Source organism: Calonectris borealis, chromosome 25 (assembly GCF_964195595.1).
Source record: "Calonectris borealis chromosome 25, bCalBor7.hap1.2, whole genome shotgun sequence".
NCBI lineage: Eukaryota > Metazoa > Chordata > Aves > Procellariiformes > Procellariidae > Calonectris > Calonectris borealis.
The window spans coordinates 432,636-454,592 of NC_134336.1; the positions used below are offsets into that span (position 1 = coordinate 432,636).

A 21,957-nucleotide genomic window follows, 5' to 3' on the forward strand; every position below is an offset into this window, starting at 1 on the left:
TATGTGGATCTCTGTGATATGCCTAGCAAACTGTGTGTCAGTTCATTCTAACAGGAGATATATGTGGATTACCAGAACTAGATCTGTATGTGTCTCTTCCCTGTTTTGGGGGGTTTAGCTGGGGTGGGGTTTTGTTGGTTGGTTTTGGGGTTGTTTTTTTTTGGGGGGGGGGGAAGGGTGACATTGGGTTTTTTTAAAAGCAACCTTTCAACTCAGCTGTTTTGCCCCTCTTTGTTTCCCCTCAAAAAATAAGTTCATGGACAATACCATGGGTGTCAGCTATGTATGATGTATTTGAAAAATAAGTTCTAGCAACATTGTTATAGATGCTTAAATATGTGAGGGCTATGGAATTACTACCTTTGAAATGACCTCTGATTTATGTTCAGATAGGGGCCTGATTTTCAGTGCTATTTTAGATAATGTTTTAGACTTTAGATTTGTTTCTAACCCACAATGACCCAAAACAATTAATGTTTAGTTCCAGTTACTCTTGCTCTTGTCATTATTTTTGTGGCTTTCTTAATAGCTTTTTTTTCACAGGAACCAGTAGTTGGCCATGAAGAAAAGGCTATGTCATACTAGCATGCTGCTTAGTAATACAGTGAATTAATGTGGTTTTATAAAAAGGAGAAACTTTCATTTCAAGACATCAGAGATGTCTGTCTTCCCTGTCATTTTATGATTCATTCTGTTCCCCTGCCCCCGTGTTCAGCTTGAAACTGTTGTCATCAAACATCTACTAGGCAACCTAGCAAAAGCAGGCCAAAGATAGGATTGACCTACTCATAGCTCAGTTCAGAAATAACTTGGCTGTAAAAATCTGTATCAGAAGGTGAGACAGACTTAACCTGAAAAAATAAATTATTTTGGCCGTGTAGGGTAGAATATACATATTCTCAGTGTGTATTATACTTACACTTTTGAAAGAATTGATTCACTTCTGGGGTCTGTGGCTTTCCGCCTACTTGCTTCAGGAACAGGGTGTACCAGCCCAGCACCTGGTGAGAACAGTGGAGTCACCGTTGTTACCCTTAACATACGAATTGGTTCTTCAGGCGTTATCCTCATTCACCTTGGACAAAATGACTTAGTGAAAGGATGTGATCTAAATCTGCTCACCAAGATTAAGAGAAAATTGGCATCTGTCCAGGCAGCATTTGGTCAGTGTTGCTACCGAGGTAAATGGGAGCCAAGCCAACAAAATTGAGGTTATTTCCCCGGCTCAGAGATGTTTGCTAACACTGATACAATGCCCATGGATCAGATAGAAGTTTTGGAAGTTCATTAATTTTGATAATGGGCAGGAGGCCCACTCTGTTGCTCGAGTTTGTGTCATGTTGTTGGGGAGGCATCTACAGAGGGGCAAAATAAAGTACAGGTCAAAACAAGCCCACACTATTATACCACTTGTATCTGAAGAGCTGAATTCTACAGTTAATCTTCTAACAATTTCAAACATATGTGCCTTAATGGCTAGCATTAAATTTCTGATTCTGTTTTCCCAATTTTGCTGCAGGTTTGATGATCACTTTTGTGACACTTCTGTATCAATGGGGCCTCAGTGATGCTGAGGAAAAGTCCAGTTCAGGTACCTGCTACTCAGAAGGTCCTTCATCACGGAACTAGTTTTCTCTACCTCTTCCGTTTCTTTTTTTTTTTTAAGAGAATAGATGCTTTCATTCCTGGCACGGTAAGGTAGAGTATCGTTGCCATAATAAATTTTTGCTTTTGTGCTACTGTTCCATGCTGCCTCTCCTTTGCTTTTGGATGTTTTGCTTGACCTCCTCTTAGATGTCCTTGTCCTTTCTTCCCATGTTAGAGTCAGAGGTAGGCATGTACCATGAGAATTCCAGAACAAGGAGACTTTATGGCTTCATAGTGCATAATACGTAAATTCACATACCAGTGTCTGACCCTAGAGTCGAATAGGAGTTCAGAATGGGAAATAGGAGAGATAGGCTTCTGATTGCTTTGGTTCAAGAAAAATCCTTTGTAATAGAATTTTTGTAAAGTACATACAGCTAACATTAAAGGTCTAAGCTTAACCATGCTGCATGATATTAGGGATTAGAGCTAAAGCAAAGTTTCTGGCTCTTCCCAAGGACCTGTTCTGTTGGATAGCAGATTGCTTTCAGGCTACAAAAAGTCAAGTTCATATGTTTGTACTGGGTCTCCAGTCACACAATACATATGAACTAGGCTACAGGTATTCAGCCTTGCAGTCCGCATTTACAATTGCGGGGGGAGGGTGCGGGGAGGACGACACAGACTGGAGGTGAATCAGAGGTTGCTATTTCCTCCTTAGATTGAAACAAGATGCGTGACACGGCCCGTCTCTCTCTGAAAACACATTATCAACGTTGTAGCAGCAACAATAATGGGACAAGATTGACGGGGAGGGAGTAGACAGGACCCATGAGACAAAGGCAGGGGAAGAATATGACTTGACCAAATGCAGTTCTTGGTTTTTCTCTTCACGAAACACTGATCTTCACGAAGTTATTTTACAAACATTCCTTCACTGGAACAGTGTTGCACCTTAGCTTGATCCTGTAAGCATGTGATACTTACTTTGGTTTTTCTTATTTGTTTTCCAGTGCAGCATCTCAGTTCAAACTGTGGCGGTGTGTTCTTTGTCAGGAGATGCTTCTGGTGTTTATAGAACTGTGCAGAACCTAGCAGGGTGGGAACGAGATGGCTGGGGCCACGAGAATATCAGCAATACCAGTGAAGTTACTCAAGTTTTATTGTCAGAGTTCCATTTCTCCTTGATTCTGTCTCAGAAACAGCTAAAATCAAGGCTTCTGTCAAGAGCTTACGCTAAGAAAAAGCTGAAAATGCAATAGTGCAAAAAAATGAACACCAAAACACTCCAAAATTCAAAAATGTTTTTCCTCAGGAAGATACCAAGCTTGCTGCCATCGGTAGAATCAGCAGTTTGCCCTGAACTTGATACTGCATCAGCCTCTCTGTGGGCACACATCTATATCTTCATGCAAATATATCAAAGTGAGTATTTGTTTTTCTAGTATAAACTTTTAAAAAAAAAGAACCAGTCCCTTGTGGAAAGACGTTCACGTGAGCTGACGAGCCATCCTCTCTTTTCAGGTGCTAAGAAGTGGTGTTTTCAGTGCAGGAAGGTGATTCTTGTCTCCTAGGATCTCTTTCTCTCAGGGCTGCAGAAACAACAGCCAGTTTCTTTTTAGCCTAAATTAGCTGAGGATAAAGAAAATGAAACACTCTGGGAAAAATTCTGAGGGAAACAAAAAGGGGGGGAGAAAAAAAATCTTCATTTGAAAAAAAACGAAACATTTTAGAATAAAAGAATGTTCTCCTATTTAGATTTTCCAGTTTCTGGGACTTTTAGGCTAAAAACAAGCGCCTTTTCCTACTAAGAAGATTCCTTTCAGTTTCCTGCCGTGAACAGAGTTCTGTTTCTAATGGTGGAAGAAGTTGAGTGTAGCTGCTGAGTAGCTGGAGTGGGGATCTGACTATCAGTGCATTACTAGCTAAATCTGATTTGAGATGCAGTTTGCTTTTCTATATCTCAGATCTCAGGGCTAAACCACAAACTGTACATGACACAACTAAATTAATATTTAAAAATAATTACTTGCTGCCTGAAGGTAAACAGAAAAAGGGTAAATAATTGATAGCACTGGGACTGCCACACTGTAAGTCTGCTGAGCGTTTATGATGTGCTGTGAAGGTTCAAAGGGATTGCTCGTCTGCTGCCTCTGAAGGAGGGTTTTTGCTAATCATTCCAAGGCTTGTTTTGTCAGCCAGCAATGTTTTCAGAGTTTGAAGCACCAGAATAGAATGCCAGCTTAATTTAGGTGAATCTCTAACTTAATTTACTAACTTTCCTTCCAAGATTTGCATTGTAAATGATAAGGTGATTTTCATATATATAATTTTTTTTTATCCCATCAACATCTGAAGGGAAATTTCATGTGGTCTGCTGCCAAGAATGTAGAGTAACTTGCATTTAAGGAGTGCTTACATAACGTGCCACCCTATGACAATACCTGTCTGCAGAGCTTGGTGATGCCTTGATAGTTGGCAGCTATTCACTTTTCAATGGTAAATATCCCTCCTTTTATAGCCCAAGATCAGAATAACCAGTGTTCAAAGTGGCAGATGACCATAAAGAAAGGTCGGTGATTTCAAATTGATTCATCTTCCCCCACAGTCAGAAAACTTCTTGCACTTATTATTGCATTGACAGTTAAAAAAAAAAAAATGCTGCCTCCACACACGACTTCACAGTTTTCTGGTGTTAAAGCAAAGGATAAGAAAATACACTGGCAGTATATGCGAAGAGTCAATAGCTGCAGGTCTGCAGTGTATTTAAATAAGGTGCCATACACCCCTATGGGGCAGTGATCGTTAGATAAAACTTTTAAAAAGAGAAGAAAATCCCAGCAGACGCTAGGATCTATCAGCAATGCCAGCCGGGCCACGTGATCAAATGATTCCCAAAATGTTATTTGCAATACATGTTTTACTCAGTACTGGGGATAGGGACATAGGTTCTTGTCTTTGTGCCCAGTCAGACCTTCAGTAATGGGAGCTACTAACACCTAGCACTGCATCACACTTTACTTTCATTGCTTGAAAATGCAATCTAAGCTCTCATTTGGATTTTGCAAAAAAAAATCAAATACCATACTAAGGTGTACAAGCATGAGTGTCATCTGAAGACATGCAGTAATTCTTACACTCTATTGAACAGCAGTAAGACTTTACGTGGAATCCGTGAGACTTTTTCCAGCTGATGTGCATCTGGAAGTGAACAGTAAGAACGACTAAATAGAAAACATGATGAGGTTTTGTATGTATGTTTTGTTCAGTCCAGAGAAGACAAATGGGAAATGGTAGAGCAGCCATCATATATGTAAAATGTTGCAGCAAAGAGGGGGGAGTACTCTGTTCTCCCATATGTTTCTTATAATGGCTTAAACTGGGCTCTGGAGGGGGAAAAAAGGGAAATGCTTCTGATGGTAGAGATAGGTCACTGTTAGAGCAGATTGCTGGGGGGGCTATGGAATCTCTGTCACTGGAGATTAACAACACGTCAAACAAATATTGTCTATAAGGGATGATTTTAAGAGTACCTCAGTCCCGTCTCTCTTCCAGCCCTGGCAGTCCAGGGCTAAATAATTGAGATGCAAAGAAGCTGAGTACTGGGTCTCAAGCGGGACATATGGGTCTGTGTATATCGGGTCCAAGCTCACTGTGTGAAACATTGGGGGGAGTGAGGTTGCCAGTTTTCGTATTTAATAACTACTATTGCAGCATTTGGATATTCCTGTATGTCCTAGCTCCACAGGTCCTTACTTACCTGAGAATCCCCATTCTCCTTGATAAAAATAATATTATTTCTAGTCCTCATGGTTTCAGAGGAAGGTCTAAAAGTGTGGCTGTCTACAGCCAAGAGGCTCAGAAAGCAGAAGGCAGCACATTTCTGATATGTTTTCATTATATCACTGGTGAGGCAGGGAACTCCTGCTTTTTCGTGCTTGGGGTTCCCAATGCAAGAAAAGGGGGGGGGGGGAACCACCAAAAAAACAAAAAAAACCCAACCAAAAAAAGTCTACTCTGAACTCCGTTCCAACATTCAGGTCACCACCCTTCTCCTTTCTTCCCCACACCCAAGACCACACACTTGCACTTGCACCTCCAGGCATGCGTGTCTGCCTGCCAACACAGAGGAGGTTACCGATCTCATCACAGTTCTGGTTATCTTTCAAAGAAAAATGTTCTAAAAGAAACCCCAGGATCCTAGTGGTGCAACCCCACCTCCTGCCACAGAGCATGGCCACACTGAGCTGCACACAGGCTGTGGAAAGAAGGCTTTTTTTCTTGTTGGGAAAGTGGCCAATGAGTTTTATAGGAAGAAGCAGCTAGAGGCAAGTCGTCGTTGTTAAAAGTGTTTGCTGCTTTAAGGGAGTGTGAAGCATTGAAACAGACTGGGGCATCTCTGGCCAGTACAAGAATCACAGGGGGAATTTAATTTTTCTTATCTTTCTCTGAGAAGTTATTTTATGTTATTTGCAGGAGTGTTTTGTGAGACCCAGGCCTTTGTTGTATTATCAGCTTAAGGAATAGGAAAATGGGGATTCTTTCTTGAACACTGATGTGAACAAGCACAGGACAGACCCAGGATCAAATCACAGTCCCTGCTGATAGCCAGATGTCCACCCAAGTACTCTAACCCTTCTGTTATCTCTCTGAGAGGTTGCTGCTCTGAGTGGGATGTCAGTTTCTAGCTTATTCATCTTTTCTGTTTGATGTCTCTAAAAGAAAGTAGCTAATAAGGTGTTCAGAACTGCTACTGAGTCAAACCAGAGGTTCGGTCCACTTTTCCCACAACTGGCCCAGCAAGGTCTGTGTTTCAAACACCCATAACCCATATGACGGACAAGGTTTGGCAGATGCTGAACAAGCTAAAGCTTCCCCAGGTGCCAGGATACAGTTTACACTTATTTCTTAATACATTTTATCTCCCACATGGGCAGTACCCCCCCCCAGTAAGAGCCACCCCGCTGTAGCTCTGTCTTGTAGAATACTGTAAGCGTAGATAGATTCACTTGGAATGGGACAAGAGGTTACTGTCTAGAAGGGGATGTTTTCTGCTGCTTAGCAGCAATGAGGAATGATTTTCTAAACTGGGCACTTAGTACTGGACAAGACTGATCCTTCTTCAGCAAGTTCCCATCTCATCAGCCTGCCAGATGGTGAAGGAAGAGCCTGGAAGGATCCCTTTATTATAAGTAGGTCCTGAACACAGGGACACTTTTTAACATTTCCATCAACTGCCGAAATCATTTCTGCAAAGGATTTCAATCTGAAGTAGTAAGATGACGTTCTTATTCTTCCCCAGCCCATAAATACAGATATTTAAAATTCAGTCTTTTCTAGGAACTCACTCTCAACACTGTATTGAAGAAGGCCTTTTATAAAGGATGTGCTCACTCATGGTAAATATTACAGGCACAGAGGAAATTATGCTTTTTAAAAAAAAAAATGGGAAATTTGCAGAAAGCATTAGGCTTTTAAAAAAACTGCTCCATTTTGCAGGACTGGTAACATTATTTCAGTCAAAAAATAAAATCTCTGGGAATAGCTACTGGGCTGAACACTGCATTGGTTTGTCTTTAATAGGGAATAAATTGGCATTTCTACAAACAATGAATGGTATTGCTAATGCAAATTTTGTTTGACTAGGAGGTTTCTGCCAGGGTAATAATTTGGTGTATTATGAGGTTAGTCCTGTAGAAAGGACAGTAGTGAAAATAGCTACTGAGCGTTGATTGAATCAAAAACTAAAAGCTACCACCTTGAGGAGAACTTGCCTTGAAAACACTGAAGCTTTTGGAGGTGTATGCCAGCAGCTGTGAAGCCAGCCATCCCAGTTAAGCTTCCCAGAGAATGCAGTAATACATGCAATAAAGAGATTTTGCTAGTGAAATACCCACTTGTGAACTGTTCATGGGTATAAGAAAAATGGATCTGAGGTCTTGCCACCTGAATTCCCTTCCTCTCCCTCAGTAGGTTATCAGCATGAAAACAGGAAATGAATTGGACATCATTAATAAAACATGAAGTCTTCGTGTTCAGGCTCTGTGCTCCGTCGTTCAAGTGTAGAAGACACTGTGTGAGAAGGAAACAGAGGAGTCAAATCCACAAGTTCGTTTACTCTTTTTAACTACACAGCAAACTTTGGCTCAGACTTGGAACTAAACCTTTCATTTCTTCCCCTGAATTTACTGAAAAGCTTTTAAACTCTCACACAGAAATCCTGAAGGATTGTTACTGAACTGAGTCGTCTTTCAGAACATGAAATGTTTTCCTAATAGATTTCACCAATAATTAGATATTGCCAATACTGGTTTTTTCAAAAGTGTCTTTCATTATGATGTAAATTTTTAGACCTTTTTTTCGTGCATTTACTTTTGGAGCTGTTTACATGGCGCAGATTTTTTCGCTGTGATAGATGCCCTTTTTTTGCCAATTGCCTATGTTTGTGATTTTGGGAATGTCCCAAGATATGTACCTTGTTCTGTTTTGGGGGCTTATTTTGCTAGAGGGGAATGTATGATTCACTTGTCTCATAAAAATGTTGTTTTCCACCAAAGAACAAAGGATTAGCCTCAAAGAACAGAAGTCTATATGAAGTAAACTGAAAGACCCCACCACCGCCAGCACCACCACGTTTTCTGTCTGTATTTTAAACCATCTCATGAAAGCTTATGGTCACAGCAGTATGCAACCCAAGGATGAGAACTTGCAAACCTGTTATGAAAAAGTCATGGGAACAAAAGTAGAAGACCCGGTTCAGCCAGGCAAAGAGGCCTTCTGCAGCTATAATAAAGGCTTGGTTTGTTCTATGGGGGAGTTTAATTGCAAAATACTTAGCATAGGTGAATCATAAGGAGCCTAACCATAGGAAGAGGTTAACCACAGTTACAGGAAAGATTCATCTGAGGCTACAATAAACAAGCTCTTGGTGGGAAGAAACCAGAAGACTCTCCTCAGCTGTGGACAGGCCCACTCCTGAAACTCAAAGGTCGAGTTGTGAGTCCAAAGCAGGAATTCTCCTCCTGACCTTAGTTCTTTTAAGAAATAGCCAAGTACAAGGTCAGGTGGAAAGATAAGATGTTTATTGCTAGTGGGAATTTTTGTCAGGCTGCTGTGGCTGGAACCATCAGTTCATCTCCCATGGGAGACAGTGCTTCATAGTAAGGTCTACCACAACTGTAAGTGTAACCTGGGGATGACTAGGACTTCCATATTTTTGAACAAACTGATATATTCTCTCTGTTAAATAAATGTGGAAGCATTGCTTCCTGGATCCTGTCAGGAACAAGAGGTTCCAGTCTCAGAGAGATTTTAGGCCAGGTCCAAATTCCTTTAATTATTTCTGTTTAGTCTCCTTCGAAAGAACCCGTTTGCTAGATGTGCCTCTTAATTCCTGAAATGCAGAAGTAAAACCTCAGTCTGGGTGAGAAAGCTGGACAGTGAGACAATCCATATTCGGCAAAGTTACAAATTCAGTGTTATAGTTCAACTCAATTAAACATAATTTTCTTGGCTGCCATCTACAAGTTTGATGATAGGAAATTGGATTTGACTCATTGCAATACAAAGGGGCAGTTTGGTAAATGTACATTTTCAGCCAAAATCATTAGTCAACTACAGAGTAGAATTATGTTTTCATTGAAGTTTACGTTACCATTTGGTTTACTTGTTTTTGCTGTCTGGCTCCATCCATAACAAGTGCAGCCAAGCTCTAAGTCTCAACTGTTTGAAGTTATTCAGTCTTATGAGAGATATGCCAGACAATTCATTGGACAATATTCAAAGTATTAGTGAGGTTAATTCTAATTGCACAGAAGGATCTATATTAACATTTCTATTTCAACACATTTTTTTACTTGGGTTTTAGGTCATATGAATTGTTTTTCTACATGATTGCATTTCTGTTGTCAGAATGTCTGAATATGAAATACTAAAATTATTTACAATCAGTTCATATGGCAATGGCAAAGAACTGATATTCCTTTGGTTGTGTCAGAATATTTTTGGAAAAATTCTGAGCCCTCAGAATGATAATCTGGAAAAAAAACCATTGAAACCATTCTTTTCCCTCAGAAGGATTTGTTTGAAAATGCCCATTTCCAGTGTTCCCATCCAGCTCTAGCCAGTACTTAGACCGTGGGCCATGGTGGCACTTGAAGACAGCTGAGATGCTCAGGATAGTCCCTGGGGGTGCTGCACACAGCGTGGGTCTGGAATCCACGCAGCAGCCCCACTCCAGCGCTGGGGGCATGTGCGTGCCAGGGGCTGCACAGCCCAAAGGCCTCGGGATTGGGTGGGGGATCTGCAGCAAGGGGGGATCCCTCTGGAATGGGCTTGGGTAGAGCCAAGGGCCAGGCATGAGCTTCAGAGAAAACCTGATAAATGGGCCCATTCTCTCTGTTGGTATGCACATGGGTGTGCTAGTCCATGCGCCGTCTTATGATTGACTCTTGCATGGCTTCCACCTGAGCAGATCCTGCACTCTGGGGAGAAATAGCACCTAGTAAATGAAAGAAACAGATGAAAGGGGAACTGTTGGAGGAAGAGAAGCACTGCTCTGAAAAAATCTCTTTTGGACAAATCCTTCCTATCCAGGAACCACCTTCTGTTTGCAGTTTGAGGTTATTGGGAATAGAAATTGGAAAATCCTGTGAACAGTGAAGAATAACGCAGCTGAAGCCTTGCTGTTTGGGATCAGCTGAGTGGCAGTCTGAGTGAACGTGATCAATTGAGTGGAAGTCTAACTGGATGTGTTCATGGAGGGGTGCCTTAATATGATTGAAGGGATGTGGGACTGAGCATGATTTATTGAGAGTAATTGAGTACTGGAGTAGGAACAGGAGTCACTTAACTTAGATTAAAATACAACAGCACCTGGTGCTTGCTGCAAATACATTTTTCCTGGAAAAAGAGAGAGTTAGAAATAGCCTTCATTACCCCTTTAGAGTGTTTTCTAAATAACACATCTCTGTTCTTTTTGGAATATTAGTACGTTAAATGTCCAAATGATTCTTGCTGAAAATGATGCCTCTGTTAAATTACCAGTGCCCACTCATTTTCCAGGTAGAGTACTAGGTACGCAGGGCCATTTGGAAACCACTAGCAGATGACTAACCAGCAGGGAAGGCTGGGAAAGACCACTCGGTCCTGCCAAAGGGTCTGAGCCAGGCCCTTTTGCTGCAGTCAGTCGTTGCAACTTTCCTGCATCTGATTTCCTTGTAAGTATTTCCTGTGTCTAAGTTTTTAGCCTCTCCCTGTCGGAGTCTGTTTTATGCCAGTCAGTTTTTATAGTATAATTTTTTTTTTTTTTTTTTCATCTAGCCTAAACTTTTCCTTCCCTAGCTCCAGGTCAGTGCTTCGCATGCTGGTGTCTCCTGCCCCTCCCTCTCCTCATCCTGCTGCTTGTTCACATTAACTGCAAGATAATTAGAGACTGATCCTGTCCCCTGAGTCTTTGTTTCTCCAGACTATGGCTTAAATCCTACCCTCCTGCAGCAAACCCCACTGAGATCCTCAGGTTTGGTCCTTTTGGGGCTGCTCTTGCTGTTGTATCTAGTTCTTAGCACAAAGTTCTTTGATATTATAATGTTGTAATGGCAGGAGACCCTGGTTAAGCAAAAACAGAACCAGCCCTCCCTCCCTCTGGGGGTTGCAGGTTATTAACAGCTTTGCTCAGCTGAGCTACATGGAACCGTCAGGTCTCTGCCCGCATTCCTGTCTTGCAGCTTCAAAATTCTCATACTATTTAAAAAAGCAGGAACAACAGCTTATATGGTCCCAGCAGATCCTCATCCTGGCATGGCTGCTGATCTTTTGAAGTTAGAGGCTCACAAAATCCTGCTGGCCATCTCTGTTCCCCAAGAGGAACAGGTCTGGGAACTAGATCCTCTGTGGGGTCAGCTTGCACCCCACTACTGGCTTGGCAAAGGCACCCCCTTGACACCCATGCCCATCAGGGAATCCTTGCTGCGAGCTCAGACCCCTGCCTGCTTGCCAGCCAGCCTGCCAGCCTCCACCCCTGCTCTGCCCTTGGAGACTTTTTTGTTTAATGTTACCTGCTTTCTTTAAGTTCGTTATGCAGCATGATGTCAACTGTTTTATTGGAATAGAAATGACTTCTGTCATCTGCAAAATCAGTGTCTCGAGTGAAGAAGTCTTTTGGACTTGCTTGGCACAACCTACTTTTAATAAGCCCCTGTTACACAGTATTTGTTAGACCTTACTCCCAGGTGTTTCACACTATTTACTCCACTGTGTTGTGTGGAGCTGATACCAGGTTGAATGGTTCGCAATTTCTTGCTTCTCCCATTCCTGGTCATCCTGACAGGCAGCAAAATTGCTTCATGTGCTCACTGCAAACCCTCCAAAACTCACGCTGGACTGTTCCCAGTGATGGGAATCCTGCCAGAGCTTCACCCGCATCCTATGCTCCCCTTTGCGGTACATGGACTGCTCTTTAAGTCACATCAACAAAAGGCACCAGATCTGTGATGCTTCTCAGCCCTGGGGACAGGCAGCAGTATCGGAGCTAGGTTAAGAGTTTGGTGCTTTAGAACCAGGTCTTGTTGGTTTGGGATCTTTCCATTTGAAGGCCTCTGGCACATTAAGAGCCCTCCCCTGAGTTTTTCATCCTCTTTCAAGCTGCTGTAATAAACCTCTTTTGCAGTTGGCTCAGCTAGTAGTCTGTGGTGGGTCTCTTGCATTGTGCACATGCGTGCCCTGAGACCCGGACTGAGCATCACCAAACTCATATCGCACGCATGCTGCAGAGAAGCTGCTGGCCCACAGTGCACTGCAGAGTTGAGTGGATCTGGCAGCAGCATCTGAATGACTGAAAGCTTTGTGTCACATATGCAACCTGCCATGCGCCCTGCTCTGCTGGAATTATGGCTCTGTGCAGCACCTAGCATTTGTCTCCAGTAAAGCAGGCTGTGCAGTAAGGCTCGGGAGTGCATTTTACATCGTGCACAGCATAGGCTGGGTGCAGTCCAAGACTTCCACATCTGCAGCTGTAGCGTAACCAAGGGAGGAAATCCGGGAGGCTGCATCTCCCTGAACAACAGCACCACTTACAGCCTGGTCTCAGATGCCAGCCTGGGGCTGGAGCCACAGAGCAGCAGCCTGCCAGCACCAGGGAAGAGGCTGGTATCTGCTTTTTCTATGTGCCTCAGGATTAGTTCACCACAGCCGAGCATGTCCAGATCCTACTCAGTGGCATCTGTGGCCTGCACCAGTCTGTGCTGACGATGGTCTCTGCTGAGTGGCTTTTCCTGCCTGGGGGTGCCTGGGGCTTTCAGCTCAGCAGGGTGCCTATGCCCTGGACAGAGTCTGAAAAGGGGAGCAACGATTTGAGCTGCTGCTTAAAAACATCTCCTTGGAAAGCTTCTACCTGCTGCAACAAAGAAGGTACCTAACCAACAAGAGAAAACATCATTGCTTGTGTCTTGGTTTGCCATAGTCTAGGACAGTGGCCTGCCAGACAGTTGCCTGGGCATAATTTCTGGCATGAACTTGAGATAGCTGGAACTGAGGGTCAGACTTCAGCCTCTTCTAGACTATCCCAGTAGCAGAAAATATCTGAAGAATGCCACAGACTCACACCCAATTTTCAAGGCCAGCATTTCTCCCAGCATACACAACCCTGCCCAGGAGGCTAGCAGGGTTACATTATCTGGAGTTTGAATCTGGACATGAGGAGGCAGGTGCTGGAGAAAACAGGCAGGCACATGAGCAGTCAAAGGCAAGAGCAAGCATTTCAGGTCTGCACACTCAGCACATTGCATCCCATCCAAGCAGAGCTGGGGATGTTGAAGAAGTGAGACAGGGAACAACCAGGGATGTGTTGCAGGACTTCTGCCAGACTGAGTACCAGGAGTAAGGCAACATCAGTGCTCTGTGAGACAGGGGAAGAGAACTGCTTAAGATAAGATTCAAGGATCAAGAAGAAAATTATAGTGGAAAAAACGAAGCATATTGGGCTGCGATTCCTGAGGGCTGTGGTGAGAGACCCTCTGGCCCCTCAATGTGTTTGCACCATTGCTGGAGACGCACGAGTCTCAACAGACTGGCATGAGGGAGGATGATGGCGCCTGGAGCGGGTGTCCACGGGAGGCACTGCCGGGGAGGTTAGGCAGGGCAGGGCGTTCAGTCCCTCACGAGGGTTGCTTTTGTGATTGTTGTTACTCAACTCACCTGCTTTACAGGAATGTGTAGGGCAAAGCATGAAGCTGGAGGCCCGCAGTGCCGGGTGTGCTGGTACCAAGAGCTGCCTTGGCTCCCTCCTTTGGTGCAGTTTAGCATGACCCGTGGCGGCCGTAGGGAGAGATGCACACCCCTCCTGCGGGTCAGTGGCTCCTGGAAAATGCTCCTCACGGGCCCCCGCGTCCTCAGTGGGCTCGCAGCTGCCTGCCGCGCCGCAGACCCACCGCTATGCTGCCCTGCCCGGGAGAGAAAAAACCAAACCCAAGTGCGAAGCGACATAGGAGCGTGACAGCGGGGAAGGCAGCAGGGGATCCAGCCAAAGCGGGCGGACATGCTGAGGGGGAGCACCCCACATCAGATGGGGTGTCCCTGTGGGGTGCCCGGCCGCAGCCAGTGCCTGGAGAGCTGGCGCCGGGGTTGGCACCCTGTTGGGCCTTTGCTTGCCCATGAGTGGTAATCCTCCAGATGGAGTTTCAGCAAAAAGAAAGTTGATACAATTTAAATGGAGGGCTTAAGGGCTGCCCTGCACTGGGAAGAGGCTCTGGCCATGACTGGGTAAATATCAGGTGAGCAGCAGCGGAGACGGTGCCTGCGCTGGGAAGCACTGCCAACACAAATCTCTTAATAGTCTTTCAGTCTCTGCAAGGCCTTAAAATCAGTCAGAGGATTAACTAAGCAAAGATGGTTTTATGATACATGATCCAGTTTCGTGCAATTGGATCTAGCTTTGCTTAGGCCCTCCTTTGTGACTGGGCTTGCTAATGTGCTGCCTGCAGTCTGGGAGCTCGTGGAGGAATGGCAGCTCCAAGGAGGAGCGGGGGAAGCCCTCCCTGGTGTGGCCTGGAGGAGCGGGGTCCCACCGCCGCAGGTGTAACCTGCTCAGGAGGGATGCCAGAGAGCAGCAGCGGTGGCATGGCTCGTGCACGCCAGTCACTTCCCTCCCACTGGTGCGTTCTCTTAATTCAGCGTTTCTCCTTGCAGAAGCTCTCTGAAGGTAAGCCTCTGACCCCTTCTCGCTAGCTACCAGCTTCGTGTGGCTTTTGTGACATCTTCTTCCAAGGAAGAGGTATATGTTGCACTTTCCCTTTTCTCTTACAGTAGTGGCTCCTGGGCATGGGTGTCCAGGTCTGAGCTGAAGCCTTGGAGCAGATACACCCTTCTCCTGCCACGTGCACTGGTAAGTGTCATCCTCAGAGGACCACTTTTGAGATGTCGCCAGTGAGGAAATGACGAGTCTCCCTTAAACACACACTCTGGCTCCTGGCAGATAGATACTTCAATTCGTTTGATGACAGTGGGAACAATCCACCCCACTGACACCAGGCAGCATCTCTGTTTCAAATCAGGTGTAGGAGAGGTTGTTTAGCTTTTGCCAAAGCAGTTTGCTTTCTCTCAGGCTGAAAGTTACTCCTAGTGACAACGTGTGCATGAGAGCTCTGTCAGGTCCCTGACGGGAGCCTGAATCCCCCTAAACACGCTGTGGCTGCACAGCACGGGCAGATCCGGATGTTTCCACTGTACCTGCTAAGCAGTCATAGTGCCAAAGTGATGTGAGGAATAATGACAAATCCCCTCCAGAACCGAGCAGTCTCGGTTTTCTGGCAAAATTCTCCTCTGCTCCTTTTTTCCAGAGTCGCTTCCGCAGTCTGTGGCCAGGCTGGTTCGGTCCAGCGATGCAGAGGTCGTGATGCAACATAACACAAAGTGATACCTGGCTGCTGAATTACCCTGCTCTCCAGAATCTGCGCTGACTTGCGAGCCTCACAGCTTTAGGCCTGTCAGCCACCAGGAGTTCATCTATGCAAATTTGCTACAAGAAAATGAGATCTATAAATAATAGACACCTTGGGCCTGCACGTCAGTACAAGGTAATCCATTGTCTTGCTTGAAATGTATCCGGTTATATTTCATGCTTCTGTGTGAAAGTAACAAGGAAAGAAAAGTACCCAGGACAAAATCCAACCTTTACTCACCTTCTGACCTAAAAAAAGAGTGGAGGGGAAATGTTTCTTGGCTGGAACCGAAACTGGTCTGCCAAGAAGCCAGTCCTTGGACTTCGCTCTGTGCCGAGGGGTGCTGGAAGAAACACTCCTGCTTCTTCTGCCTCCTTTGCAGTCGTTGCCTCCCTCCCGTCTGTTTTTTTCAGAAGTGTGAGAAAGCTTATTTACACCATTTGCCCAACAAAGGGCTACTTTAGACCAAACCTTTCCTAAGTTATACTGCCTTTAAATCTTTCTAAACTGAATGTATTCGCCTCACAGCAGTCTCGGCTTTTGGGAGGCACTTCTCTCCCGACTGCTGCTTTGGGTAGCCCAGTATTGTTGGGAACACAGGCCACAGAAATCAGGTGAAATTATTTAATTCTCTTTCTATCCTAGTTGTTGAAGCATTTTTATACCTGGAAAATATTCAGAAATGTGCAACAAGGCTGATCAAGGGTATAGACTAGCATCCATAGGAGGCACAGCTCCACAGACTGTGATTCCTCAGCGTGGAAAGAGGTGACTGCGGGACAAAATGATAGCAGTCTCTGAAATCGTGAGTAGCATGAAGAAGTCACCCAGAGGTGATTTGCTCACTGGCCCTGGTTCTTCAAACAGAAGAAGGTGATTCTTTGCACAGTGTGTCATTAATCTGCAGAAATCTTTGCTGCAGAATGTTGTGGATGCTGAAGGTTTACATAAATTCAAAAAAATAAACTGGACAAAGTCGTGGAAAGAAAAATAAAAAAAACCCTAACAGCTATTGTATAGCAAACCTCACTTCTGTCATGGGAAATCTCTGCAAACTGTCAGACTCTGGGAGAGTATTCTGGAGAGGCATTGCTGCAAGCTTGGTGCTATTCTGGCAGTCTTCCCTACGCCTCTGTTGCTGGACAGGGTATCTTTGCTCTGACCTGCTGTAGGCATTTGATGTTATGTTCCTATGCTCTCCTCCCCCATGATTTCCACCCCCATCACCTTTTTCTAAACCTCACAGATTTAGTGTTACAATTAAGTTCTGCACTAAGTATATTTTTGCTTTGAGAAGCATCCAAACAATTCTTTGTGAAAATGCCTTCTGGCTGCCTGTATAGCATTCTGAAAAGGACGAGCCTTTAGATAGGCTGGCAAGTTATATAAATAGTAAATACATGGTTCTGAGAATTGAAGTTTCCCTGGGAAGCCTGAATCTCTGGTTCTGTAACGGCTTGGTTATCAAACAGATGATTTACATCTTATTAGGTATTTCCATCTGTTGATAGAAAAATGCTCTATTGCATAACGTTCCTTTTGCTCCTGATTCAGTTCTCACCATTGCCAGAAGTGCTTTTGGGCCCCCAGACTAGCCTGTTTAAATAATCAGCTTGGAGCCAGTGACACTTTGGGGTGCTCAGTCTGGTGGGCGAGCAGGGAAGGCCAGCGGCAAGGGCCTTGGCAGAGCCGCCTGCCCGTGGGCCGCTGCCAGCAGGCACCGGGCTGCATGCCCTAAGGACGGCTTCTGCCTACGGCTCTGCCCGCTGCCTGCTGGTGCAGCTCCGGAGCACCTACCTCAGGGCTCGGTGCCCACTGGGCTTACTGCCACCCACTTCTGAGAATGTATTTTTCCAAGCGTGGATGCAAATCTCGGTCGCTTCTTTTTCAGCATATGTAAGTTTGTTCACTTTTGGCCAAGCTTGTCCAAAGGACAGACTCTGTCTTTATTGCAAGGGCCGGGGAACTTTGCAGTCCAGTTGCCTGCGGATGTTCCAACTTGCAGCCGCCAGAGGAAAAGGACAGCATCTGCAAACCTGAGAGCACTTCGTGTTGCTCTCCTTTTGTGTCTGTTCCACTTTGCCAGTCTGTACGTGGACTGCTCTACTTCTGGATGATGAACTGAAAAACTAGCAGTGCCAATAGTAATGCGTTTGTTTGTTGCTACAAATTCGCATCTCCAAAGAACCCTGAGAACTTTAATTACTCCAAAGTATCCCAGAATGCATTGCTTTGGAGCAGTCCTTGGGAATATATTATCCTTGCATGTAAAACAAAGAACCTGGAAACTGTATTCAACAGGCAAGCAAAACAGGGAATATTTTAATCAGCAAAACGAGGGGAGAGTGTTGAGATGAGTGAAGAGAGGAGGGAAATACTCAGCTCAATGCCTGATTCCTAATCCCTAAACTGTCTTACAATAGTATTGGGAAAACCAGGAGGAATAAACCTAATACCACAGCTTCTTGCCATCAAGAAACTATGTATTAATACAGTACTGCTAAGGTAATTAACCAAATCAGACTTAGTCCAGTGCTGAAAAGGATTTCTTCCCCCAGGGATAAGCAGATGTCTCAATCTAATTATACAAGTTATTTAATCAGAACCAGCGGTCGGGTATCTAATGAAAATACTACCTAATGTGGGGGGGAGAGGTTGTAGCTCTGAAGCAGTGCAAGCAGAAGGGGGATACAAACTTCCAAACCAGTGAAGTTTCTAATGCTCTTCTGCCTTATTTCTATACGTGACTTTAAGTAAGAGCTCAGGATAGGAATTTGAAAAAAAATCACTTGTGAAAAGAACACATTCTAGCAAAAGTTTGTTTCACTGCCTGGTATGGAAAGAAAATTCTCCGATAAATGTCATCAGTGCTTCACCCACCCACAGTGCTGACAGAGGAACAAACAGCTGTGTTTTGTCTGAGGCAGTTGATAGCTCTAAGTGTTACTGTTTTGTTAGCCTTGCTTCACCCAGGTAAAAACTGTAACAGATGCCTAAAACCTGCCAGTTGTTCTGTGTGCATGTAGCTGACAGTGGCTGTGCAGTTGTTAACAACTGGAAAGTGCACACTCTGCGGGCTTGCAGGAAGGGCGCTCACTGTGTTCTCCAGGACGGGCAGAGCCCCTGAACCGATGATTCTTGTGAAACACAGTTGTCTGAAAAGCCAGTGTAGAATCACTCCCACCGGGAAGCCTGTGTTGCTATCACCAGGAGCCAGTGCGTGGGTTTACTGAGCAGGATGGGACATATGCATGCTCCAGCCCCGAGAGACAGAGGAGCTGAATTCCTTTAATTTTATTATAGTTGAAACCCAGGTACGCCTAACAGTTGTCAGTAACTTAGCTGCATGCAAGGACCTTTCCTGCATGCTTGGAGGTAGCTGCTCCCAGGTGGACTCATGCAGTCTTTAAGGAGGGGCTCGAGGCTCCGGGCAGGACCGCCCCTCTCTGTGCTGGCAGTGCTCACTCCAGGCTCCTGCCCATCTCTCAGTTTAGTGCGTTCCATAGGTGAGGGTCTTCTCTCTCGATTTCTTCCTGACAGCTTAGTCTGCATCTCCACCACTGCAGCCCAGTTCCTGATGCTGGCCATGGCGTGCTGCTCCTCTTGCTGGCTTGCCAGCCCCCTCCGTTTCGGGGCCAGACTGGCCAGCAGTGCCACGTTGCCCAGCGATGCATTTCTGGCTGTCCCATCTCATTAAGCTATTCAAGCCGCACACACCCATGGGGGAGTCAGGAGGGAACGCTGGCCCTGGCTGCTTTAATTGGCTTCTTGTATGTGTGCACACATGCATTGCAGGTAGTGCTGAGTCTTCCTGAGCGATCACTGACAGGCAAGGGGTTAAAACGTACAGCTATGTGGCAACCCGGTCGCTGCCTTGGAAACTTTGTAACTGAGGGAATGTGGCCAGCACCCCCAAAATTAGGATTCTGCCTTTTTTTATCGCCAGGACTCTCTTTCCTCCTCATTTCTCCCAGTCCATTTCAGCAGGCTGGGTCCCACTAACACACAGATGGGTGCGGGGAGGCTCCTGCTCCACATCCCAGCGGTGAGCGCTTGCGGACTGCTCTCCGACAGGCAAGAGCCCGGCTGCTCTCCCTCGCTGGGCGCCCCTGGCACCGCACTCAACCAGAGACTCTCAGCCTTTGTCGGACTGCAGGGTGACGTAGATGCCCAGCAATGCCTAGGCATGTTTGCACCCACGACATACCCCAGCCTTGTGGCCACCGAGTTGTGTGGGCATGTGTCCTCCCGAGCGAAAACAACGGAGCCTGTGCGGCACCCGGCTGGGGGCTCACGGCAGATGTTGCCCTCTCCCAGAGAGAACGGGAGAAAAGAGGAACACCGCATGCAGCACAGCCACATATTTTACTTTCAATTAAGTGAAAGTCCGGAAAGATCCAAAAGGCTTTGGGTTTGCTGGCCATGTGTAAGCTTGTCAGGTTGTGGTTGTTTTTATGCTGGCACCTAAAAAGTTGCCCTTCTGCCCTTTTGATGCGTTTGAAATAATAGCTTATGATCACATGGATTGAACAAGGACAGAGAGAAAATGCTGTTCAGTTGAAGTTCTCCTTCAGTTATTTAAATTTACGTGTATTTTTCTTGATTAGTTTCAATGAATCTTAACCTTATATTTTGTCCAGTTTAAGTAAGTTTGTGTGTTTTCTCTGCTGTGTATATGTATGAAGTGACGCACATCTAGAAAAAACATTCATGCACATTTTTCATTCTGAAGCGTAGAGCATCTGTTTGTAACAATGGAACTGAAGAAATATGGCATTTCTGAACATGTAGTTGTAGACAAATGCGTTGTGACAGTCTGTGAGGCTGAATGAAAGAGGGGAGGAAATAAAGTGCATAGGCCACTTGAGTTTACGCAGGTATCAATTCCATTCTTCAAGAATCTGCTCCACAGAGACATGTTTGCAAAGCATGGTTTCTCTTTGTTCATGTAGAAATCTGCACACAAACACTCATGTGCAAAAATGGTCTGCTTTTCTACCAGCACCTACAAATGGCAAAACTACAAATTGAGGACAGATTGGGGGCGGGGGGCAGTGCATGTTAAATTTTTTTCTGTGAGCTTATAGCTGTGCAGAAACAACTGAAGCTGAGGTGAGGCACTGCACCCATTGACAATCTGACCCTGGATATTAAACAACCCCCCTGTGAGGTAGTGTTCATCTAGGGGATTTAAACAATTCTGAATTGCCAAACCACAGTGCCCCAACAGAGAATTTATTAGACAATAGAAAAGGTGTTGACAGTAAAAGAAATAAAGATGAAATGTGATGTCTGTTTAACCTATTTTTCTTCACTTCCATACTTCGTTATGTATTCTGACTTCTTTAACCAACCTCTTATTGAGAACTCTTCTCTATTTTTATAGCTACCTTGAATGACTGAAACACTGTCTACCAGAGGCTTGCAGGCTCTCCCCCTCCCCAATCCGCTGCCCTTGCCCTGGGAAGGACGGATGTGCACATCGGCAGACAGACCTGCATCTGAGCATTTCCGTGATGTGACCACCTCTGCGGACCACCGGAGCGTTACCACCTCTGTGGACTGCAGTGAGAGTAAAGCAAGTCTCCTGCGCGGCTGCTAAGAATTTTGTTGATGAAGTTCTAGAAATGTTGATGCAAGTAAGTGGGACTGGGAAGAAAGTGTTCAGAACAGTAGTAAGAGTGAAGAGGTGACACATCATTGCACCATGACTCGACAGAAAGACCGGATCCTGAGGGCCTGTTGACTGCAGTGGGAGTTTGTTGGCCCACGGTGCAGCTAAACAAAATACAAGAAATACAAGCTGTGGCACAGATCACAGCTCAGATGAGACAGTCCTGTAACCAGCCTGAGAAGTGCTGGGCCCTTGCCAGTGAGCTACTTGCAACACACAAGGAACAAAGAGAAATTTGACTTTGAACTATGCTGTCCTATATCCAGAAGACCAGTTGCATTTTTGTATGCTGTATAAATAATACACTTTTATCACCTTGTACCCATTCCACACCAAATACCTAAGCAATCTGCCTGTGAATAAAAAACCAGCTGCTTATGCATTGTAGAGTACGTGGCATTATGGCTTCAGACCCCATGCAAAGACGTCTGTAGCATTGCACCAGACGATGGCATTTAACTTGTTCTTGTAACAGCAGGATCCACTCCAGCCTTGTCAACTGTGCAGTCCAGTATGACACAGACAACCTGCATTCGGTCTTCTGACTTCTTTGAAACACAGATAGTTTATGAAAACGAGATTGAGGAACAGTTCTTTTCTAAGATTTGCCCACTTTAAACCAGCCTTGTGGAGCTGTGACTTAGTCCCTGCTTGTGAAGATTTCTCTTCTAGAAAATGGGAATGATCTGAAGTCTGTAATTTCAGATGTGGTGATCACTCTTTGAAAATCCAATTAATTAAAGTCCGTTCAGCTTGGAAGGT

At 45.0% G+C, this 21,957-nt stretch overlaps 1 long non-coding RNA gene across 1 annotated transcript; it reads left to right on the forward strand.

Moving 5' to 3' along the window:
- The first annotated feature begins 9,818 nt into the window (after positions 1-9,818).
- On the forward strand, positions 9,819-21,957 carry LOC142092994 (uncharacterized). The gene is made up of 3 exons (XR_012677270.1): positions 9,819-14,965; positions 15,420-15,656; positions 20,908-21,957. It is a non-coding gene; the product is annotated as an uncharacterized LOC142092994 (long non-coding RNA).